The sequence below is a fragment of the Hemitrygon akajei genome, chromosome 17 (genome assembly GCF_048418815.1).
Source record: "Hemitrygon akajei chromosome 17, sHemAka1.3, whole genome shotgun sequence".
Lineage (NCBI taxonomy): Eukaryota > Metazoa > Chordata > Chondrichthyes > Myliobatiformes > Dasyatidae > Hemitrygon > Hemitrygon akajei.
In genome coordinates, this window is record NC_133140.1 from 19,537,453 (window position 1) to 19,560,119 (window position 22,667).

A 22,667-nucleotide genomic window follows, 5' to 3' on the forward strand; every position below is an offset into this window, starting at 1 on the left:
AGATTCTCCGCCAGGTGAACACTAAGAAATTTGGTGCTTTTAACGATCTCTACCGAGGAGCCGTCGATGTTCGCTCCATGCCCTCCTGAAATCAACAACCATCTCTTTTGTTTTGTTCACATTCAGAGACAGGTTGTTGGCTCTGCACCAGTCCATTAGCCCTTCACCTCCTCTCTGTATGCCGACTCGTTGTTCTTGCTGATGAGACCCACCACGGTCGTGTCATTGGCGAACTTGATGATATGGTTTGAGCTGTGTGTTGCAGCACAGTCGTGGGTCAGCAGAGTGAACAGCAGTGGGCTGAACACACAGCCCTGGGGAGCCCCCATGCTCAGTGGGATGGTGTTGGAGATGCTGCCTCTGATCCGGACTGACTGAGGTTCCCAGTCAGGAAGTCTAGGATCCAGTTGCAGAGGGAGGTGTTCAGGCCCAGTAGGCTCAGCTTTCCAATCAGTTTCTGAGGGATGATTGTGTTGAATGCTGAACTGAAGTCTATGAACAGCATTTGAACGTACGTGTCTTTTTTGTCCAGGTGGGTGAGGGGCAGGTGGAGGGTGATGGCAATGGCGTCGTCTGTTGAGCAGTTTGGATGGTACTCAAACTGCAGGGGATCCAGTGAGGGGGGCAGCAGGGTCTTGATGTGTCTCATGACGAGCCTCTCGAAACAGTGGCCCTCCAGTCCAAGAAACATTATCACCTCTGCTCCTTCCCATTAAGATAATTGTGCATCTGATTAGCTAGAATCAAGAATCTATTAAAAAAGATTCTGCCTCCACCAGCCTTCAGGGAAGGTTTTCCCAAAAACTCGCAGCCTCAGGAAAAGAAAGTTGTTACATCTGTCTTAAGTGGGCTTGTGCTTATTCTGAAACAATAATTTCATATCCTCCCTCAAGAAAACATACTCTCTCCACATCCACCTTGTCATGGCCTTCCGGATTTTGAACATTTCACTTCGACTAGTGCTCCGAAAGAGTACCGTAGATTTCGCACTACAGAGCGCACCTGATTAAAAGCCGCTGGCTCTAATTTTAGAAATAAAATCAATTTTGTACTTGTACAAGCCGCACCGGATTTTCGGCCGCACCGGATTTTCGGCCGCAGGTTGTCCCACGTTGTAATATGAGATATTTACACAGAAAGATATTACACGTGAGGATTTTTTAACTTTTAATTAAATCCATATGGTAACATAAACAAATACATATTGCAAATGCTTTTTTTCGAACCGTGCCTGTAACGCGGCTACTTTTAAATATACGTTGCGTATACTTTTTTACTGAACAACATTCCAATATCTCCTAACGACTGGTAAAAAATATATATACTGCAGCCTACCAGGAAAAGTTATTGATCACCTTTAACTTAAAAGCAGCGTTTTGGTTCCGCCGCTCCGCCGCTCGCCCCCCGCCTTCCCGTTTATCGCAAACCAGTATTTCCCACAAGACGCGGCGAAACCGGGTGTGACGTCATAGCATCCCGGGATGTAGTACAGAAAACAAATATAGTTAAAAGACTTCTAACTTTAACTAACAAATGAATTACTAAGCGAAAATATTATAAACTAAATAACTGCCATAAAGGCAGCACAATGCTTTTCTTCGAGTGTTTTCCATGTTGATGAGGGTGAGTACAAATGACTGATTTACAATAATTTAATTGTGAAAGTGCGCTTGATTTATCGTACAATTTCATTGGACCTCTGTGAACTACTCATCAATTTTATTGGTCTACTGTTACGAGGCAAAATGTTTTTGGCGGCATGAAAAAAAACCATGCATTAGCCGCACCGTATTAAAGGCTGCAGTGTTCAAAGCTGTTCAAAATGTGGGAAAAAAGTAGCGGCTTATAATCCGACATCTACGGTATATTAAAGTACAAAAATGAAAATATGGAGAAAATATCAGAATAATTATATACAGTGGATTCTGGTTAATTGGGACACATCGGAATGAGTACATTTTGACCTAATTAAGTAGCTGCCCCAATTAGCTGAAGTTTCATGGAAATAGTTAAAAAGATATAAAAAGGACAACTACTGTTTAACTACCTCGCGCTGGGGCTATACGGCGTTGAGGCGCGTCCCCTGGGTGGTGGATGGGGGATCCCTCGTGTGAGGGGTGCACCGGATAATATGGAAGAAGGTGCCGCGAACCAACATAGCCTAGGAGAAGGAAATCCGATACCAAACCCGGGTAGATAGGACTCATTAGCCTTGGATGGCAGCCTATCTAGGAGAGGGTAAACTCTGATTTCAAGCCCGGACAGGTGGAACTCGTTAGCATGGAAATGCCATCGCCTAGGGGAAGGTGACCTCGACAGAAAACCCCTGGTCCTCCAGGTTGGGGGTTGTGCAATGGGCTAACAACCCGTTCGCGTAAAACAAGCAATTGTTACAGAAACCGTCAACAGATTGTCAACCACTAACCCAGATCTGGGGAAAAGCAGGAGGCTGATGACGCGCTGCAACCAAACCCGTCAGGAAGCTGCAGGGCTGACAACCCTCCTTCACCCGAGGAAAACCATAATGGAGGCTCCAAAGCTGCTCTCACAGAAGAAATCTATCCTAATCGGAACATGGAACGTGAGATCGCTTTGGGAGACAGGTAGGTGTGTACAGGCAGTGAAGGAAATGAACCGATACCACCTCACACTCCTGGGCATGTGCGAAGCAAGGTGGAATACTTTTGGTGAGACCAAACTGCAGACGGGAAAAACTCTGCTCTATTCCGGCAAAGAAAAAGAGGAAGACCTGCATGAGGCTGGTGTGGCCCTGATGTTGTCCAAAGAAGCAGCCAGAAGTTTGATAGAATGGGAACCGGTGTCCGACCGTATCATCACAGCCAGGTTCGAGTCCAGATTCCAGAAGGTATCCATTATCCTGTGCTACGCCCCAACTAACAACGCAGAGGAAGAAGAAAAAGATCTCTTCTACACCCAGCTTCAAGTAGTAGTTGGAAAGGTACCTGAGCAAGATATGTTGATCGTCATGGGAGATCTGAATGCCAAAGTAGGCAGCGATAACAATGGCAGGGAGAGAGAGATGGGCCAGAATGGTTTGGGGAATATGAATGAAAATGGAGAACTCCTTACCGACTTCTGTGCCTTCAACAAACTGACCATTGGAGGTACCCTCTTTCTCCACCGACGCTGCCACAAGATAACCTGGGTCTCGCCTGACTATCAAACAGAGAACCAGATTGATCACGTCATAGTCCGCCAGCGCTGGAGAAGTTCATTGCAAGATGTGAGAGCCAAAAGAGGAGCAGATATTGGATCTGACCACCATTTGGTTGTTGCAAAGCTGAAGATGAAGCTGTCAGCCAAGAAGAAGTAATAGAACGTGCGAATAAAGTTTGATGTTAGAAAACTACAGACGGAAGAGAACAAGAAAGATTTCCACATCGCCTTGCAAAACTGCTTTGGGGCTCTTCAAATAGAGGAACAAGATGAGAGAACAGCGGAACACGCCTGGATTACTTTCAAGCAGGCCACTGTAGGAGCCTGCGAAGAATTACTGGGAAGACCACCAATCAACAGTAAACCTTGGATCAGGGACAAGACATGGCAGAAGGTGGAGGAGAGGAAAAAGCTCAAACAGGAGTTGAATCAGGCCAGAAACCGGCAACAGAAACAAATCACCGCCAACAGGTACAGCGTGATGGCCAAGGAGGTGAAGAAACAGCTCAGAAAGGACAAGAGGTCATACTTCAATGAAATAGCAGAGCAAGCAGAAACAGTGGCCAGTAAAAGGGACTTCAAGGCACTCTACACGACCACTAAACTTTTGAGAGGGAAGAAAAGCAATTTCAACAGACCTGTTAGAGACAAGACAGGCCATCTGCTCACTTCGGTTGAAGATCAGCTGGCGAGATGGAAGGAACACTTCCAGGAAGTATTGAATAGACCACTACCACAGAACCCACCTGACCTGGAGCCTGGAGACCCACTCAACATCAATATAGGTGAAATCACCAAGCAAGAAATTCAAAAAGCCCTGAAAAGCCTGAAGAACAGCCAGGCTGCTGGAGAAGACAATATTCCTGCAGAAGCATTGAAAGAGGGTGAAGAGGTTATGGTGGACCATTTGCATATACTGCTGAATATGATATGGAGAACAGGAGAGATCCCATCAGATTGGAAGAAGGGCCTCCTTATGAAGCTGCCAAAATCTGGAAGTCTTTCACTGTGTGGCAAGTGGAGGGGGATCACCTTGTTGTCCATTCCTAGCAAAGTTCTCACCAGGGTCATCTTGGAGCGGATGAAAGACGCCATTGACCAGAGACTTAGAGATGAGCAGGCAGGGTTCAGGAAAGAGAGATCATGCATTGACCAGATAGCTACACTTAAGAGTCATTGTGGAGCAGACAATAGAATGGCAAACTCCACTATATGTGTGTTTTATTGATTTTGAGAAGGCATTTGACAGCCTGGACAGAAAGTCAATGTGGAGCATCTTACGACACTATGGTGTATCGGAAGAGATGGTGAATATCATCAAGCAGCTTTATGATGGCTTCTCATGCAGGGTCATTCACGATGGGAGACTGTCTGAAGAGTTCCTGGTCACTACTGGAGTCAGACAGGGATGCCTGCTGTCGCCTCTACTTTTTCTTGTGGTACTCGACTGGGCTACAAGAACAGACTATGCTGGCTCAGAGAGAGGAATCCAGTGGATGTTAACAGGGAAATTGGAAGACCTGGCATTTGCAGATGATCTCGCTCTTCTCTCACACCGGCTTCAAGATATGCAGAAGAAAGTAGATTCCTTGGGAGAGATCTCACAGCGAGTAGGCCTTAAGATCAGTCAGGAGAAGACCAAAGTTCTACGCATTAATAACAAACAAAAGGAGCCATTACGGATTGAAGGACAAATAGTTGAAGATGTAGACAAATTCACCTACCTCGGAAGCAAAATCAGTAAATCAGGAGGTACAGATGAGGACATCAGAGCAAGGATCGGAAAAGCCCAACATGCCTTCACAACCCTACGACCTGTTTGGAGACCTATGGCCATCTCTGTCAAAACTAAGCTCCGTATATTCAGCTCAAATGTGAAAGCCATCCTGCTATATGGATCCGAAACATGGAGAATCACTAACACCAGCTGCAACAAGATCTAGACCTTTCTCAACAAATGCCTCTGGCAGATCCTCCGCCTCAAGTGGTACGACAGAGTGTCAAACCTAGACCTATGGAAGAGAGCAAACCAAGAGCCCATTGTATTCCAGATAAGGAGGAGGAAGTGGAGATGGGTCGGCCACACCTTGAGGAAGAGCCAGTCGAATGTCACTCGAATGGAATCCACAAGGGAAGAGAAGAAGAGGTCGCCCAAAGCAAACCTGGAGGCGTAGGCTTTTAGATGAACTGAAAGCCGCCGGCCAAACTTGGGAGACTGCAAAAACATCTGCGAGAGATCGCAGGAAGTGGAGGACTTTTGTTGAGGGCCCTATGCTCCATAAGGAGCGAAAAGGATTAAAGAAGAAGAAGAAGAAGACTGTTTAACTAAGTAAAGAAATAAGTTTTTAAATGAAATACAGGGCAAATTGGAACACTACTAATACTACTACATACTTTTAAACTGTGTATTAGTTCCTAATTGTTATCTTTTGATTGTAAATGAACAAAATCCGTGCAAATACCTAGTGGAGATAATGGACTGCTTTCATACAATGCTATTGACAATTTTATCCTCCATTTTTATTGTAACATTTAAGATGATTGTTGATGCCTTCAAATTATTTGTAGTTTCTAACTTGTTGATTGAGCGAAATCGTTCCATTTTCACTGCTGCCATTTCTGGCATCTCCAAGCCTGAATGCTTGAAACCACTGTGAGCAGAACAGTTCTGAGTTACCTTACTGCTTAATTCTCACCAATTATCACTGCTTTTTGAACACAAACACACACAACTGATGCTATTTAAAAACTGTTCATTCTAAGCATGAAGTAGTGTCTAATGGCCACACGAGTGCATGCAACTGACACCAGTTAGAAATTGTTCAGCAGCTGTCTCCTGTCCCGATTAAGCAGCATAGTGTCCTAAATTAACTAAGGAAATCCTGGCTATTTTCTTGATTACCTTTTGTTCTTTAAGAGTTGTCCAAATAAGCAGCTCTCCAATTAACCAATGGCCCAATTATTTTATATTACTTAGCAGAGAATAGGTCCTACCAGCCTTTTGAGCTGTGCTGACTTGTAATCCCTGATTTAATCATGGGACAATTTACAATGATCAATAAACCTACGAATCAAGAGGCCCTTTGGATGGTGTGAGGAAACAGGAGCACTTATAGAAAATGCACACATTCCATGGGGAGGATGTACAAACTCCTTACAGAGGATGTTGAGAATGAACTCTGAACTCTGACCCCTGGAGCTATAATAGCATTGCACTTACCGCTGTGTTGCCATGGCGACAAGAGTCCACTGTATTATTACTTCAGATACTTGTGGTGATTTCTGTGTTTGTTATTACAACATTTCACTATTCTGTTATCATCACAAATCTTAATTATTCAATTAGTTCAGTTTACTATTTCAGAACAAATTTATTTTTAAATTTATTTATTAAGATAAAAGCCTTAATCTGCTTTTCAGTGTTTTATATGCTTAAATAAAGCATGTTTTATTAGTTTTTTTAAACAAAAGTGCAATTTATAAATCATCATATTTATTTTATAATTGTGTTCAATTTCTTGGAACTAGAAGTGAGTAACCATGACATTTTTCTATTTGTTCCGTAAAGCTGCAGAGTTTTTATAAATGAAAAACAGAAGTGCTATGCTGAAGTCTTTATTAAAATGACAGATGGTATGGTTAAATATTCTCTTTGGCAATGGATAAAAGGATGAAGTCGGGTAGCAGTGCTGACAACAGAGCATCCTTTCCTAATGAGATTAATGCATTCTTTGCAAGTTCTGAATGTCACCAACCACCCCGAAAGCTTCCAATGCACCACTGCAGACACAATATCAGCCTTCCAGAGAGTGAATTCACTAAGAGCATCTGGCCTGGATGCCGTTCCTGGCCATGTCCTTAAATCTGACACAGATCAGCTGTCCAAGGCATTTACAGATATCTTTTTTAACCCTCCCTGCCTCAATCAAAATTCCTACTGGCTTTAAAACCACTGTCATCCTAGTACCTAGGAAAGACAAGGTTAAGTGCCTTAATGACTGCCACCTGGTGGTTCTGACATCTACCATCATAAAGTGCCTTGAGGGGCTGGTCACAGCACATATTAGCTTTATAAAACGTAGTTAGGCTGCACCTGGTGTATTGCTTACAGTTCTGGTCACCACGTTAATGGAAGAATATCGAGATTTTGGAGAGGGTGCAGAAGAGGTTTACCAGAATGCTGCCTGGATTAGAGGGCATGTGCTAGAAATGACAAATTGGACAAACTTGGGTTGATTTCTATGGAGCACGGAAGCTGATTGGAGATCTGATAGAGGTTTATAACATTATGAGAGACACAGATAGAGTAGACAGGCAGTATCTTTTTCCCAGGGCTGAAATGTCTAATACCAGAGGGCATGCATTTAAAGTGAGAGGGGCTGGATTCAAAGGGGATGTGAGGGGCAAGTTTTATTTTTACACCGAAGGTGGTAGATGCCTGGAATGTGTTGCTTGGAGTGGTGGTAGAGGCAGATACATTAGGGACTTCTGCGAGATGTTCAGATAGGCAGATGAATGTGTGGAAAATGTAGAGGGATGCGGACATTGTGTAGGCAGATGTCCCTCCTCTAACTGAGAAGAAGGGTTCTTCCCTAGGTCCTCGTCCTTTCACTAACCCCACTGGAACCCATGTCCTAATAGTGGGTTGCCTTGTGCTATCTCAATCGTGTGGAAATGAAGTCACATTCATTTCATCATATCCTTCTGTTACGTTCCCCAGTAACCGGGTAATGTACCTGCAAAGATAGATGGGTCCGCTGAGCCTGGTGCTACTATTTTCAAACGTTTTATTTATAAAGGGGCACAAATGTATGGTTAATACAAAACATTCAGATCATATACACCGTCAAACCTCAATCTAAAGCATAGATGTAGTAATAATCAATCAAAAATGAGCTCTATCGTTGTCTAGGGGTTGAACGATTTGTCCAATTGAAATATAAAAGTCTCGCCAGTTCATGGATGCTTTTTGCCGCTTGAGGGACCGCTGCGTGTTCACGGGTTGGATAGAGAAAATAAACTTGCCAGCCTTCTGGACTCAAAGCGTGAGATCGAGAACGGGAGTTCCTCGTTGTCAGTCCAAAATCCTTTTCGGACTTATTAGCCACTCGATTCCCTAGCTAGGGGATCCAAATCACACGTGGCTTCCGAGCAGCTTCCCGTTATTACGGGAACGATGAGCGATGGTCTCCGTCTAGTGCGTCGCTAGAGTACCGCCTCCAGCAGTCTCCTTTTTATCATGGCTGGCAAGATTTGTAAATGTCAATCAAGGTAGGGTGAGGCCATCCCCACACCACATTGCCCGAGGGTGTCCATGTCCCTGATATCTGGCACGTACTATAGAGTTGCAATTCACACAGGTGCCTCTAAGAACAATGGTCAACTCTGTGGCATTGTCTCTCATTTCCTGGGTCCAAGACCCGAATTAATAGCGATCTTGCGATTCTCTTGAAGGAGGGGGCTGAGGTCATGACACCTCCCCTCTTAAAAGTTTTTTACCAGCGGTTAAAAACAAGTTGGTACAGGATCTGTTTTTTTTGGACTCTAACATATTACACCAGCTTTTCTCTTCACAGAGTACTACCGTTATACATTCCAGTCAGTATCTAAACAGGTAACAATTACAGTGCCCCTTTCTTTAATATCTTAACCTCACGTACCGTACTAACGTCTGGTAGCACCAAACTTCAGCTCAATAACCACCTATTTTTATTTATTTTCTTCAGCAACACAACTAAGGAGGTGTGATCTTAGCTTAGGTGCATCTACAAAAGTTTATACAAATACTAATCGTTTCAGTCGTGTTATTTCACCGGCAGGTCTCCAAAAGGGTTGTCTTTATTAGTCACCGGCTTGGGCGCAAACCCGTACAACCGGCGTCGCTGTTTAAAATGACAATTTCTATTAACCCTCTTCTCTTTCCTGGGGAGTCCCCCCGTGGGGAACTTGAGTAATTTGGCGAGGTACTCTCCCACCTTTCCTTTCCTTGAGGGTTATCCTCTTAACTCTGTGTCCCCAACCTAGTCCATCATGGGAATTTCCGCCCAATTCCTTAATGCTACACAGGTAGTTAACCCTTTTGTCAAGACCATACAGGCTGATGTGTTTTAGTTCGAACCTTTTTCTCCGGCCGCATTTAAATTTCGGCTTCCTCACAGCGCTTTCTCGAATAACAATAGCGTGTGAGGCCCCTTTACATTCCAAATCAACCTGTAATCGATGCGCAGGCATCAATTTAGACTTGAACTTTTTCCCTTTCGATTTGGGAACTACAGATTTTCCGTTCTCCTCCACAACAACAGTTATCTCCCCATTCATAAACTCCACATTAACTCTGAACACCCCCTTCAGCACAACCATCTTTCCCGAACCAAGTCTATCTGCTCCAAAAGGACGGCCGTCTCGTCCAGCTGAGTCAAATACCTCAGACTTCTTCTGAGCTCCGTGACTAGGTTCAGGACCACGTGCATCCCCATCTTGGACACACTCAAACGGGACATTGGCCTCTTCCAGGCTTTCAATACCCGTACCCTTTTCAAATTCTAAATTCCCCTGATCCTCCCAGTTACTCTCTGGGCAACTCACTTCCGGAGTAACCTCAACCTTGTGCTATCTCAATCGTGTGGAAATGAAGTCACATTCATTTCATCATATCCTTCATAATCTCTTATGGAGATTGTGCAGTAATAACAGCGCAGGAAAAGGCCAAAAAGCTCAACTGTTCCAGGGCAGTTGGAACCTCCTAGGTACTCTTGTAATAGATGGCTCACATCAATAACTCTTTCAGTTCTTTTCTCCCATTCACTTATCTAAGTTTCCCTAGCACTCTGAGTAGAGCTTTGTCCTGAATTCTCTTCTGGAATATGTTGGTAACCATATTTATGATTTCTTGTTCTAATCTCACATACAAGTGAAAATAACTAATATTTATCCATCAAACCAGTCCATAATTCTAATATTCTCAATGTTAGCCCACAAATCGTTATTTGCAAAACAGAACACCTATCAGTACAATCATAATAATAGATTAAATAATTTCTGCAATATATTTATAGTCTTTCCTGGTCTTCAGATAATACAAAGAGAGAATTATTCATTATACTTCAAATGTAGCCTGGAGAAGGTTTTACGTTAGAGAGGTCTGAAGAACATAAGAAACGTGAACAGGAGTTGGCCAACTAAATAATTGAGTATGCTCTGCCATTCAATCAGATCATGGCTGGTCTGACCATGGATACAGCTCCACCTACCTGACTTTTTACATATAACCTTTAATACCCTGCTATTCAAAACTCTAATTGTGTCTTAAATATACACTGCCTATAAAAAGTATTCACAACCCCCTTGGACGTTTTCATATTTTATTGCTTTACACATTGAATCACAGAGGATTTAAGCTGGCTTTTTTGACACTGATCAACAGAAAAAACACTTTTGAGTCAAAGTGAAAACAGATCTCTACAAAGTGAACTAAATTAATTACAAATAAATATGAAACAAAATAATTGATTGCATAAGTATTCACCCCCCTCTTTAATATGACACACAAAATCATCATGCAAATACAGATATTTGGTTTTAAAGTAACATAATTAGTTAAATGGAGATCACCTGTGTGCAGTCAAGGTGTTTCAACTGATTGTAGTAAAAATACACCTGTATCTGGAAGGTCCGACTGCCAGTGAGTCAGTATCCTGGCAAAAACTACACCATGAGTACAAAAGAACACCCCACACAACTCCCCAGAAAGATTATTGAAATGCACAAGTCAGGAGATGGATACAAGATAATTTCCAAGTCACTGAATACCCCTGGGAGTTCAGTTAAGTCAGTCATCAAGAAATGGAAAGATTATGGCACAGCTGTAAATCTGCCTAGAGCTCAAAAATTGAGTGACTGTGCAAGAAGGGGGCTAGTGAGGGAGGCCACCAAGAGACCAATGACATCTCTGGAGGAGTTACAAGCTTCAGTGGCTGAGATGGGAGAGAATGCTGTTACATACCTGTGGGTATCTTGTGCCTGTCACATGACCATGATGTAATTGAGGCTCTGCTGGGCATGATGTAATGGTCTTGTGATGGTGGAGTGATGTAATTTTCCAGCCAGTGAGAGGTCATGTGATGGTTTTCTCAACAGGGTATAAAAGGAGAACCCCTCCCTGTGACACAGGTCAGTTCGTGGTTTAATTCGTCAGTGACTCCGTTCCACTGCGTATTTGATTTTCATGACGCAGTTTTGTTTTAAAAGTGAAAATTTAATTTTTATTGTAAGAATTGTTGTGCCGGCAGTTCTGAAAGTTGCTGCCAGTTAAAGTCCAGTCGGAGAGTGAAGATTTATCAAAGTTCGGGAAGCTGAAGGATCGAGAAAAGTTGGTGTTGTCAGCGGTAAAACAGGTTCAACCTTATTTAATCTTTGTACAAGGAGTTAGTAACCTGAGTCCGAGATAGCTCCTGCATTCTGAAAGCAGGAAGAGTTGTACGCAGCGTTTTGCCAAGGAAAGGTCAGTGCTTTTATGCCGTTTTATTTTCCTTCATCGTAAATCCTTCAGGCAAGGCATACTTCGGCTGGGATCAGCAGTAACATCACGTAAGAGAATTTATTGCTTCAAGAAAAGTCTCTCCTAACAGACTGTGTAAATCACTTGGACTTTTTTACCTTATCACTCTAAGAACTGTTTTTGCATTATCGCTTTAAGAACTGTTCAAGCTGCCATATAGCAGTCCACTTCCAGTTAAGTTAATCATTTGTTTACTTTTGGGTTTTTTTGAACAGTGTTTAATAAATGCTTTATTTGTTATAAAAAACCTCTCAATTATTTATTCATTGTTGCTGGATTGTAACAATTGGGGGCTCGTGCAATCTGAATCCATTTTTGAGTTTAAATGCTTGTTTAATTATCGATCAGTGTTTTGGAAAAGGGGAATACCTGATTCTTTTGTTTGATTGGCTTGTGAGCAGTATTTGGCAACAATGAATATTGACGACTTCCTGGCTTTGCCGGACACAGAGTTATTAGCAAAGGTGAAAAAAAATGATGTATTTGAAATTGCTAGCAGGTTGGAACTTAAAGGTATTTGGAAAGATACAACAAAGCCTGTAATTCAGAGAAAAATCACGGAACACTGTACAGAGTTGGGTGTTTTTGATAAATCAATTTTAGATAAGTTCCCTGTGAGTAAAGAAGTGGTTCAGTTACACTTGGAACGGGTAGTGTTAGAAAAGCTTAGAATAGAAGCTGAATTAAAACAGAAGCAATTGGAAGCTAACTTGGAACTAAGTCAATTAGAAGCTGAGAATAAACAGAAACAATTAGAAGCTAACTTGGAACTATGTCGGTTAGAAGTTGAAAATAAAAAGAGGGAATTTGAACTTGCGATGGCGGAATTAAAGTCTGAGAATCAACCTTCTGGTTCTAGAAAAACGTTTGTTGTTAGTCAGGAAATTAAATTGGTCCCTCCATTTAATGAAACAGAAGTAGAGAAATATTTTCAACATTTTGAAACTGTTGCTCTGATTTCAGAGTGGTCGAAAGAGAACTGGTCAGTGTTGTTACAGAATGTAATTAAAGGCAAAGCACAAGTTTATACAGCTTTAACTGCTGAGCAAGCACTTGATTATGATACTGTGAAACTGCACATATTAAAGGTGTATGAGCTAGTTCTGGAAGCATATAGAAAAAGATTCAGAAATTTGAAGAAATCTGTGAAAAAAACTTATGTGGAACTTGCCTACGATAAAGCTGTGTGTTTTGAGAGATGGGTTTCCTCTAAAAATGTAAATAGGGACTATAATAAATTGAAACAGCTGATTTTAATGGAGGAATTTAAAAGGAGCATCCCTGATGAAGTAAAGACATACTTAAATGAGAGAGACACTGCTACATTTCAGGACTCTGCTAAATTTGCTGATGAGTATGCTTCAATCCACAAGAATAAATTTTCTCAGGGCAGAATCTTTGAAAGGAAAAATAACACAGAGAATCAAGGTAAACCAGAAATTAAATCAGAAGTTAGTGAGAAAGGTAAGGAGGAAGGAAAGACAGTTTGGTCCCATTTGTACTTATTGTAAGGAACCCGGTCACGTAATAGATAACTGTTTCCGATTGAAGAGGAAGGAGAAGGAAGCAGTCCCAGATGGCTGTGTCCAACATACTGAAACACCTGTAAATCCACAGGGTTTGATAAACACAAATGAAGCTTTGTTAGAGTCTGACCAAGTTAGGAAGGGATATGATCATTTTATAACTGAAGGATTTGTATCCTTGAAAGAAGGATCTACTCCGGTGCCAATAAAAATCCTTAGGGATACTGGAGCTTCTCAATCACTGATGTTAGACAGTGTGTTAAAATTTAATGATGAGTCTGGCACTGGTGTGGTAAACTATATATGAGGTGTTGGGAGTTCCCTTATGCCTGTACATTTGCATAGAGTAAATTTAATGTCAGGGTTAGTTATAGGACTTTTTAATGTAGGTCTACAACCTAGCTTACCTGTGAAGGATATTTCTTTATTGTTAGGCAATGACTTGGCAGGTGGACAAGTTTTTCCTGAAGTGCATTTGACAATAGAGTCAGAGGAACCACGGATGGATTCTAACACAGATTCCTCTTGTGTTGTAACCCAAGCTATGGCTAAAAAGCTTGATGTGCAGAATGAGGTTGTTACCCATGACTGTTCAACTCAGGATTCGAGTTTTGAGGATATGTCAGAAACTTTCTTACCTTCATTGTTTGAACAAGATTCTTGGAGTAAGTCTGACCATGAAGATTTGTCTCTGTCTCGGAAGGAGATAATAGCAGAGCAGAGTAGAGACCCTGAGGTCATCAAATTAAAAGAACAAGCTCTTCTAGATAGTGAAATTGATAAGGTGCCAGTAGGATAGTATTTTGAGAAAGGGGTATTGATGAGGAAGTGGAGATCGCCTACAATTCCTGCAAGTGATGAATGGAATATTGTTCACCAGGTAGTTGTTCCTAAAGTTTATCGAAATGAGATTTTAACTTTAGTACATAGTGTGGACATGGGTGGACATCAAGGGGTAAGGAAAACTGTGGAAAAGATTTTAAAATATTTTTACTGGCTTGGTTTGAGAAAAGATGTGGCGACATTTTGCAGAATGTGTCATACTTGCCAAATTGTGGGTAAACCTAATCAAGTTACTCCAGTGGCCCCACTGCAGCCTATTCCAGCATTCGGTGAACCGTTTTCCAAAATTATTATAGATTGTGTAGGTCCATTACCAAAATCAAAAACTGGTTATCAGTACTTGCTGACTATCATGTGTACTGCGTCTAGGTTTCCAGAGGCAGTACCACTTAGGAATATAACAACTAAAACTGTAACAAAGGCTCTTATAAAATTCTTTACTTATTTTGGGTTACCTAAGGAAATACAATCTGATCAAGGCAGTAATTTTATGTCTGGGTTGTTCAACAGATAGTTTATAAATTGGGAGCTAAGCAAATCACATCCTCTGCATACCATCCAGAATCGCAAGGTGCCTTGGAGAGGTTTCATTCTACCCTCAAGACTATGATTAGGACTTATTGTGTGGAAAATGAAAATGATTGGGATGAGGGTATATAGTTACTTCTATTTGCAGTAAGGGAGTCAGTACAGGAATCATTAGGTTTCAGTCCACATGAACTTGTAATTGGGCATAGAGTTAGAGGACCTTTGGCTTTATTAAAAGAACAATGGATTAATAAAGAGGTACACACTAATTTGCTGGACTATGTTTTAAAATTTAAGGACAGATTACATAAAGCTTGTAGTTTAGCCAGGGAAAATTTAAAATCGGCTCAGGAGAAAATGAAAACCTGGTATGATAAAGAAGCTAAGATGAGGATATTTAAGCCTGGAGATAAGGTGCTGCTTCTTTTCCCAGTGCAAATGAATCCTTTACAAGCTAAATTTCATGGTCCTTATGAAATTGTGTCTAAAATTAATGATGTAGATTACGTGATAAAAACTCCAGATCATAGAAGGCCAACCCAACTTTGCCATATAAATATGATAAAACCATATTATGAGAAACAGTCTGCTACTGTGACTGTTATGGTCAATAATAATGAGTCTGATCTCACTAGGAACATAATAGATGATTTGTCTGAAACTCATTCTAAACCCAACATTGTTTCTGTCAGATTACCAATCTCAACCATTCTGGAAAATATTGATGAGAAATTAGCACATTTACAGCCAGAGCAGAGGCAGCAGATGAAGCAATTAATTTTTAAATATAAGGATTTATTTCCAGGTGTTCCTAAAAGAACCACAGTAGCTTCACATGAGGTAGATGTTGAAGATACTTATATTGACAATTTAGTTACAGGAAATGATATTTGGGAAGCACATATTACTGCGGTGGAGAAACTATTTGAAAGGCTTTCAAAAGCTAGCTTAACTATTAACCTAGCTAAAAGTGAATTTGGAAATGCCACTGTGACTTACCTTAGTTATGGTGTAGGTTCGGGCTTGGTTAAGGAAAATGGTTAAGAAAATACATCAAACTCCAATTTAATAACAAAAGTTTAATGTTACAAGAGTACAATATTTTGATAACTCATATTAAAGGTAAAAATAATGTGATTGCTGATTGTCTATCTTGATGTTGAATGTACAATGTAATTTTCTTTATGGAGTGATCTTTTAAAATATTTGTAACACTCCTACTATATAGTAAGTTGTCAGATGCTGTGTGATAATACTATGTATACTGTGTATGTTGTAAATTTTACACATTTGTATTTTTCTTTTGTAAATAATTGTTAAAATTTTGTTCATGACAGATCAAAATTTTTTTTGGTGGGAGGTGTTACATACCTGTGGGTATCTGTGGGTCACATGACCATGATGTAATTGAGGCTCTGCTGGGCATGATGTAATGGTCTTGTGATGGTGGAGTGATGTAATTCTCCTGCCAGTGATAGGTAATGTGATAGTTTTTTTCAACAGGGTATAAAAGGAGAACCCCTCCCTGTGACGCAGGTCAGTTCATAGTTTAATTCATCAGTGACTCCGTTCAGCTGCGTATTTGATTTTCATGACACAGTTTTGTTTTAAAAGTGGAGTTTTAATTTTTACTGTAAGAATTGTTGTTCCGGTAGTTCTTAAAGTCGCTGCCAGTTAAAGTCCATTCGGAGAGTAAAGATTTATCAAAGTTCGGGAAGCTGAAGGATCGAAAAAGTTGGTGTCGTCAGCAGTAAAACAAGTTCGACCTTATTTAATCTTCGTACAAGGAGTTAGTAACCTGAGTCCGAGATAGCTCCTGCATTCTGAAAGCAGGAAGAGTTGGATGCAGCGTTTCGCCAAGGAAAGGTCAGCGCCTTTAAGCCATTTTATTTTCCTTCATCGTAAATCCTTTGGGCAAGGCATACTTCAGCTAGGATCAGCAGTAACATCACGTAAGAGAATTTATTGCTTCAAGAAAAGTCTCTCCTAACAGACTGTGTAAATCACTTGGACTTTTTTACCTTATCACTCTAAGAACTGTATTTGCTTTAAAAACTGTTCGAGCTGCCGTATAGCAGTCCACTTCCAGTTAAGTTAGTCGTTTGTTTACTTTTGGGTTTTTTTTGAGCAGTGTTTAATAAATGTTTAATTTGTTATAAAAAACCTCTCAATTATATATTCATTATTGCTAGATCGTAACTCTGTGAATACAACAACTGTTGTCCAGGTGCTTCATCTGTCACAGCTTTATGGGAGAGTGGCAAAGAGAAAGTCACTGTTGAAAAAAACTCATATGAAATCTCAGCTAGAGTTTACCAGAAAGCATGTGGGAAACTCTGAAGTCAGCAGGAAGAAGGTTCTATGATCTGATGAAACCAAAATTGAGCTTTTTGGCCATCAGACTAAACATTATATTTGGTGTAGGCCAAACACCGCACATCATCAAAAACACACCATTCCTAACTTGAAGCATGGTGGTGGCTGCATCATGCTGTGGGGATGCTTCACTGCAGCAGGCCCTGGGAGGCTTGTGAAGGTAGAGGGTAAAATGAATGCAGCAAAATACAGGGAAATCCTAGAGGAAAACCTGGCGCAGTCTGCAAGAGAATGCGACTTGGGAGAAGATTTGTTTTCCAGCAAGACAATGACCCCAAGCATAAAGCCAGAGGAATAACTTAAAAACAGCAAAGTTAATGTCCTCATGTGGCCAAGTCAGAGTTCAGACCCCAATCCAACTGCGAATTCATGGCTGGAATTGAGAACACTCATGATCCCCATGCAATCTGACAGAGTTTGACCAGTTTGTAAAGATGAATGGGGAAAAATTCCAGAGTCCAAAAGTGAAAAGCTGATAGAGACCTATCCACACAGATTCAAGGCTGTAATTGCTGCCAAAGGTGCATCTACTAAATACTGACTTGAGGTGGGTGAATACTTAAGCAATCAATTATTTTGTTTTTATATTTGTAATTAATTTAGGTTAGTTTGTAGAGCACTGTTTTCACTTTGACACAAAAGAGTATTTTTCTGTTGATCAATGTCAAAAAAGCCAAATTAAATTCACTGTGATTCAGTGTTGTAAAACAATAAAACATGAAAATTTCTGGGGGGCATGTGTGAATATCTTGTAAAGTTGATAATGATTGGGATGTTCCTAAGCAACACTGTACATCTGCAAGCACAGAGCCTGCAACCCTGATTGAAGAATTAAAACAGGTATACAAACTGGGGTCTTGAGCTGGTTTGGTATTGCAAGAGTTCAGTCAACTCATAAGAGACTGAAAGAACAAAACTAATTGAGAAAATAGCCAGGATTTTCTTCCTTTGTTTAGGATACTATGCCACTTAATTGTTCACTTTCAGTCAAAACAACGTGACACAAAATGAATTCCTCTGTCAATGGGTATTAGGAACCAATACACAGTATTTTTGTACTACCGTAGTACTGGTAGTGTTCTAATTTTTCTGTATTTCATTTAAATACAAAAATTGTTACTTATTGTCTTTTTTATCCCTTAACTATTTCTATGAAATTTCAGCTGATTGGGGCTGCTACTTAATTGGGCCAGAATGTACTGGCCCCAATGTGTCCCAATTAACCCGATCCACTGTATTCAGTTATATGTTAGTATATATCAAGTTACATTCATACCATCAAGTTCAATGAGAGATGGTCTAACCACCTACCTTTGACATTCAATGGTATTACTGAAGTCTCCCACCAACATCCTGGGAGGCAACATGCCATTCCACTGTGGCTACAAGAACAGATCAGAAGCTGATCAATTCAGCTCCTGCAACCTCAAATATTTCCATAAACTACAAGGCACAAGTCAGGAGTGTAATGAAATATTCTTCACTTAAAAAAGATGAGTGCAGGTCTAGCAACACTCAAAAATCTCCAAAACCTACTTCCCTGTTCATTCATAATGGTCTATTGATTTGGATTCCATAACTGATCAAGAGATAAACAGTTTAATGTTCTTCTTCCTTCAAACACAGAGTCCTTAATTAAGTTAATTGGACAGGACAGTACAGCACAGAAATAGGCATTTTGGCCCATGATGCCTGTCCCGACTATGATCCCAATTTAAACTAATCCTAACTGCCTGCGCATGTCCATACCATACCTGTCTAACTATCAGTGATATCATTTCTGCTTCTACCACCTCCCCTGTCACTGCATTCCAGGCTGTGAAGATTTGCAAGGCAATTTTTTTTAAAATTGTTGCAAATCTCCTTCAAACTTCCCCTGTCACCTTAATGTTATTTGGTACTTCTACTCTGGGAAAGACCCTGACTATCCATCCTATCGGTGTACTTCACAATTTAAAAAAAATTCTAACAGGCCACAGCTCAGCCTCTAATGTTCCAGAGAATGCAAGATAAATTTGTCCAACTTTCCATGTAGCTAACACTTAAATTCAGACATTATCTTGGTGAACTTTGTCTGCACCCTCTTTAAAACCTCCACATTCTTCATACAAGATGGTGAGCTAAACCACACACATGACTCCAAATGTGGCCTAATCAAAGCTTAAACACCTGTAACATAACTTCCTAATTTTCATACCAGTGCCCAACTGATAAATGCCTTCTTTACCACTCTCTCTACTTGAGTTACCACTTCCAGTGAGCACGCTATCCTTCTGCACATCAGTGCTCCTAAGAGTCTTGCCTTTTACTGTACTCTCTTACTTTGACCTCCCAAAGTGCAACACTCCACACATCCTTGTCATCCCTCTGCCCATGTTTTCAGCTGATCTCTATGCTGCTGCATTCTTCCTCACTACCTACAGCTCCGCCAATTCTTGTGCTGTCTGCAAATTTACTAATCAACCCGCCTACTTTGCAACCTAAACCATATATGTATACCAGAGGTCTCAGATTGAACACACACTGGTCATTGACATCAGTCAGGTTAACCCCCTCTGCTATTACCCTCTGTTAACTACAGCCAAATTCATTTTGAATCCTTGGATCCCATGTGCATTAATCTTCTTGATTAACCTCCTAGGAGGGACTTTGGCAGATGTTCTACTGAACTTCATGTAGACAATATTCACTCCCCTATCATCAATCATTTTGTCAGCACCTCAAAAATCTCAGTGACTTAGACCTGACTTCTCCATACAAAGTCAATTTTACCATTCCCAAAAAGACCATGCTTTTTGCAGATATGTGTAAACCCTATCCTTAAGAATCTTCTATCCATAACTATCTGAAAACTTACAGGTTTATGAAGTTCATTCCTAAAATACTCTCCCACTAAAACTCTATTCATCTAGCCAGGTTTATTTCACAATGCCAAGGTCTAGTCTGGCCTCCTTCCTGGTTAGACTATCACTTGCTTCTTTAAGAAACCCTCCAGGATGACCTAACAAATTGTATTCCATCGAAGCCTCTTGCACTAAGGAAGTCAGAATCAGGAAATTAAAATTACCTACAACATCCCTGTTGCTTTCACCCTTTTCCATGATCTGCCTACATATCTGTTGCTCAGTCTCTTGTGGGTGATTGGAATGTGAAATGTATTACAGGCATCATACCTTCCTGATTCCTGGGTTCTACCTATAATGCTTCAGTGGATGAGCCCTCCAGCATGTTCCTCTAAGTACAACTGTGACATTCTCTCTGGCAAGTAATGCAACTTTCTTACTGCATTTAACCTCCTCTCTCTTGTGTCAGTAACTTAAATTTTAATTAGCCAATATCAGTAGGCGACGTATTGCACCATCTAACAAAATTCTACTTATAACTTGGGTGAGGTTGAAGCTGTTGATGGCAACATGCAGGGTTATGCTAAATAATTAATTCATTAGTGGTCAATATTGGGTTGGATCATACAAATGCTAGCTGCACATCATCATTACTGCCTGCACTAGCTCTATTCATACAAGTTTCCAGCTGCATGGCTCCTACCATACTGCTGGTATCACTACCAGTGTCCTTCTGCAAGGTGCAATGGATCATAAGCTCCCCTTCTTCACCCTGGTGTAAAAAAGACTGATTATCCCCCCTATTTTATATACTCCTACTGATTGGGTCATCCCTCAGTTCCCAATAATCTAGAGAAAATAATCCAAACTTTCCTTGTCGCTCCTAATCTCCAATCAAGGCAACACCCTGGTGAACCTTAGCATGCTCTCCTAAGGCTCCACATGCTTACACTAGTGTGGTGACCAGAACTGCACACACTTCACCAAATGTGACCTAACTAAAGTTGTATGCAGCTGCAATGTGATTTCCAAACTTTCATACACAATGGCCGGACCAATGAAGGCCAGCATGTGCTTTCTTTATCAACTTATGTTGCCACTTTCATGGAGCTAAGGACTTTAAGACAAAAATCCCTCTGTACAACCATTTCTCCCAAAGGTTCTGCCATTTATTGTATATTTTTCTGCCGTATTTGATCTCCTCTGAAGGCTGGATTTGAACCTGGGACCACTTGCCTTGAAGTCTGGTGTGGATGCCACTACACCAGCCCACCATGACGACTAAAAATTCACCAACAACACCAATGTTGTTGGAAAAACTTCAGGTGGTGATGAGGAGCCGTACAGCAGTGAGATAGATCAGTTGATAGAGTGGTGCCACAACAACGACCTTGTACTCAGTGTCAGCAAGATGAAGGAATTGATTGTGGAGTTCAGGAAGGGGAAGTTAGGAGAAGCCACACCAATCCTCACTGAGGGATCAGTGGTGGAAAGGGAAGCAGCCACAAGTTCCTGGGCATCAGAGGATCTAGCCTGGACCCAATGCATTGATGCAATCATGAAGAAGGAATGCCAGCAGCTCTATTTCTTTAGGAGTTTGAGGGGATTTGATATGTTGTCAAAGACTCTTGCAAATTTCCACAGATTGAACGAGGACATATTAAGAGCATTCTGCCTGGCTGCATCACTGCTTTGTAAGGAAGCTCCAAAGCCTAGGATCACAGGAGGCTGCACAGGGTTGTAGACTCAACCAGCTTCATCATCAACATAATCATTCACACTATAAGACCATAATCACAGGAGCAGAATGAGGCCATTTGGCCCATCGAGTCTGCCATTTCATCATGGCTGATCCAAATTTCTTCTCAGCCCCAGGCTCTTGCCTTCTCCCCGTACCCCTTCATGCCCTGACCAATCAACTTCTACCTTAAACATACATACAGACTTGGCCTCCACAGCTGCCTGTGGCAATGAGTTCCATTGATTCACTGCTCTCTAGCTAAAGAAATTCCTCATCATCTCCATTCTAAAAGGACATGCCTCTATTCTGAGGCTGTGTCCTCTGGTCTCCTACCACAGGAAACATCTTCTCCACATTCAATCTATCAAGGCCTTTCACCATTCGATAGGTTTTAATGAGGTCACCCCTCATTCTTCTGAATTTCAGTGAATACAGGCCCAGAACTATCAAACTCTCTTCTACGGTGGGAAACTTTGTAACATGGAGTGAGCAGAATCATCTGCAGCTTAATGTGAAAAAGACTAAGGAGCTGGTGGTGGACCTGAGGAGGGCTAAGGCACCGGTGACCCCTGTTTCCATCCAAGGCGTCAGCGTGGACATAGTGGAGGATTACAAATACCTGGGGATACGAATTGACAATAAACTGGACGGGTCAAAGAACACTGAGGCTGTCTACAAGAAGGGTCAGAGCCGTCTCTACTTCCTGGGGAGACTGAGGTCCTTTAACATCTGCTGGACGATACTGAGGATGTTCTATGAGTCTGTGGTGGCCAGTGCTATCATGTTTGCTGTTGTGTGCTGGGGCAGCAGGCTGAGGGTAGCAGACACCAACAGAATCAACAAACTCATTCGTAAGGCTAGTGATGTTGTGGGGGTGGAACTGGACTCTCTGATGGTGGTTTCTGAAAAAAGGATGCTGTCCAAGTTGCATGCCATCTTGGACAATGTTTCCCATCTATTCCATAATGTACTGGTTAGGCACAGGAGTTCATTCAGCCAGAGACTCATTCCACCGAGATGCAACACTGAGCGTCATAGGAAGTCATTCCTGCCTGTGGCCATCAAACTTTACAACT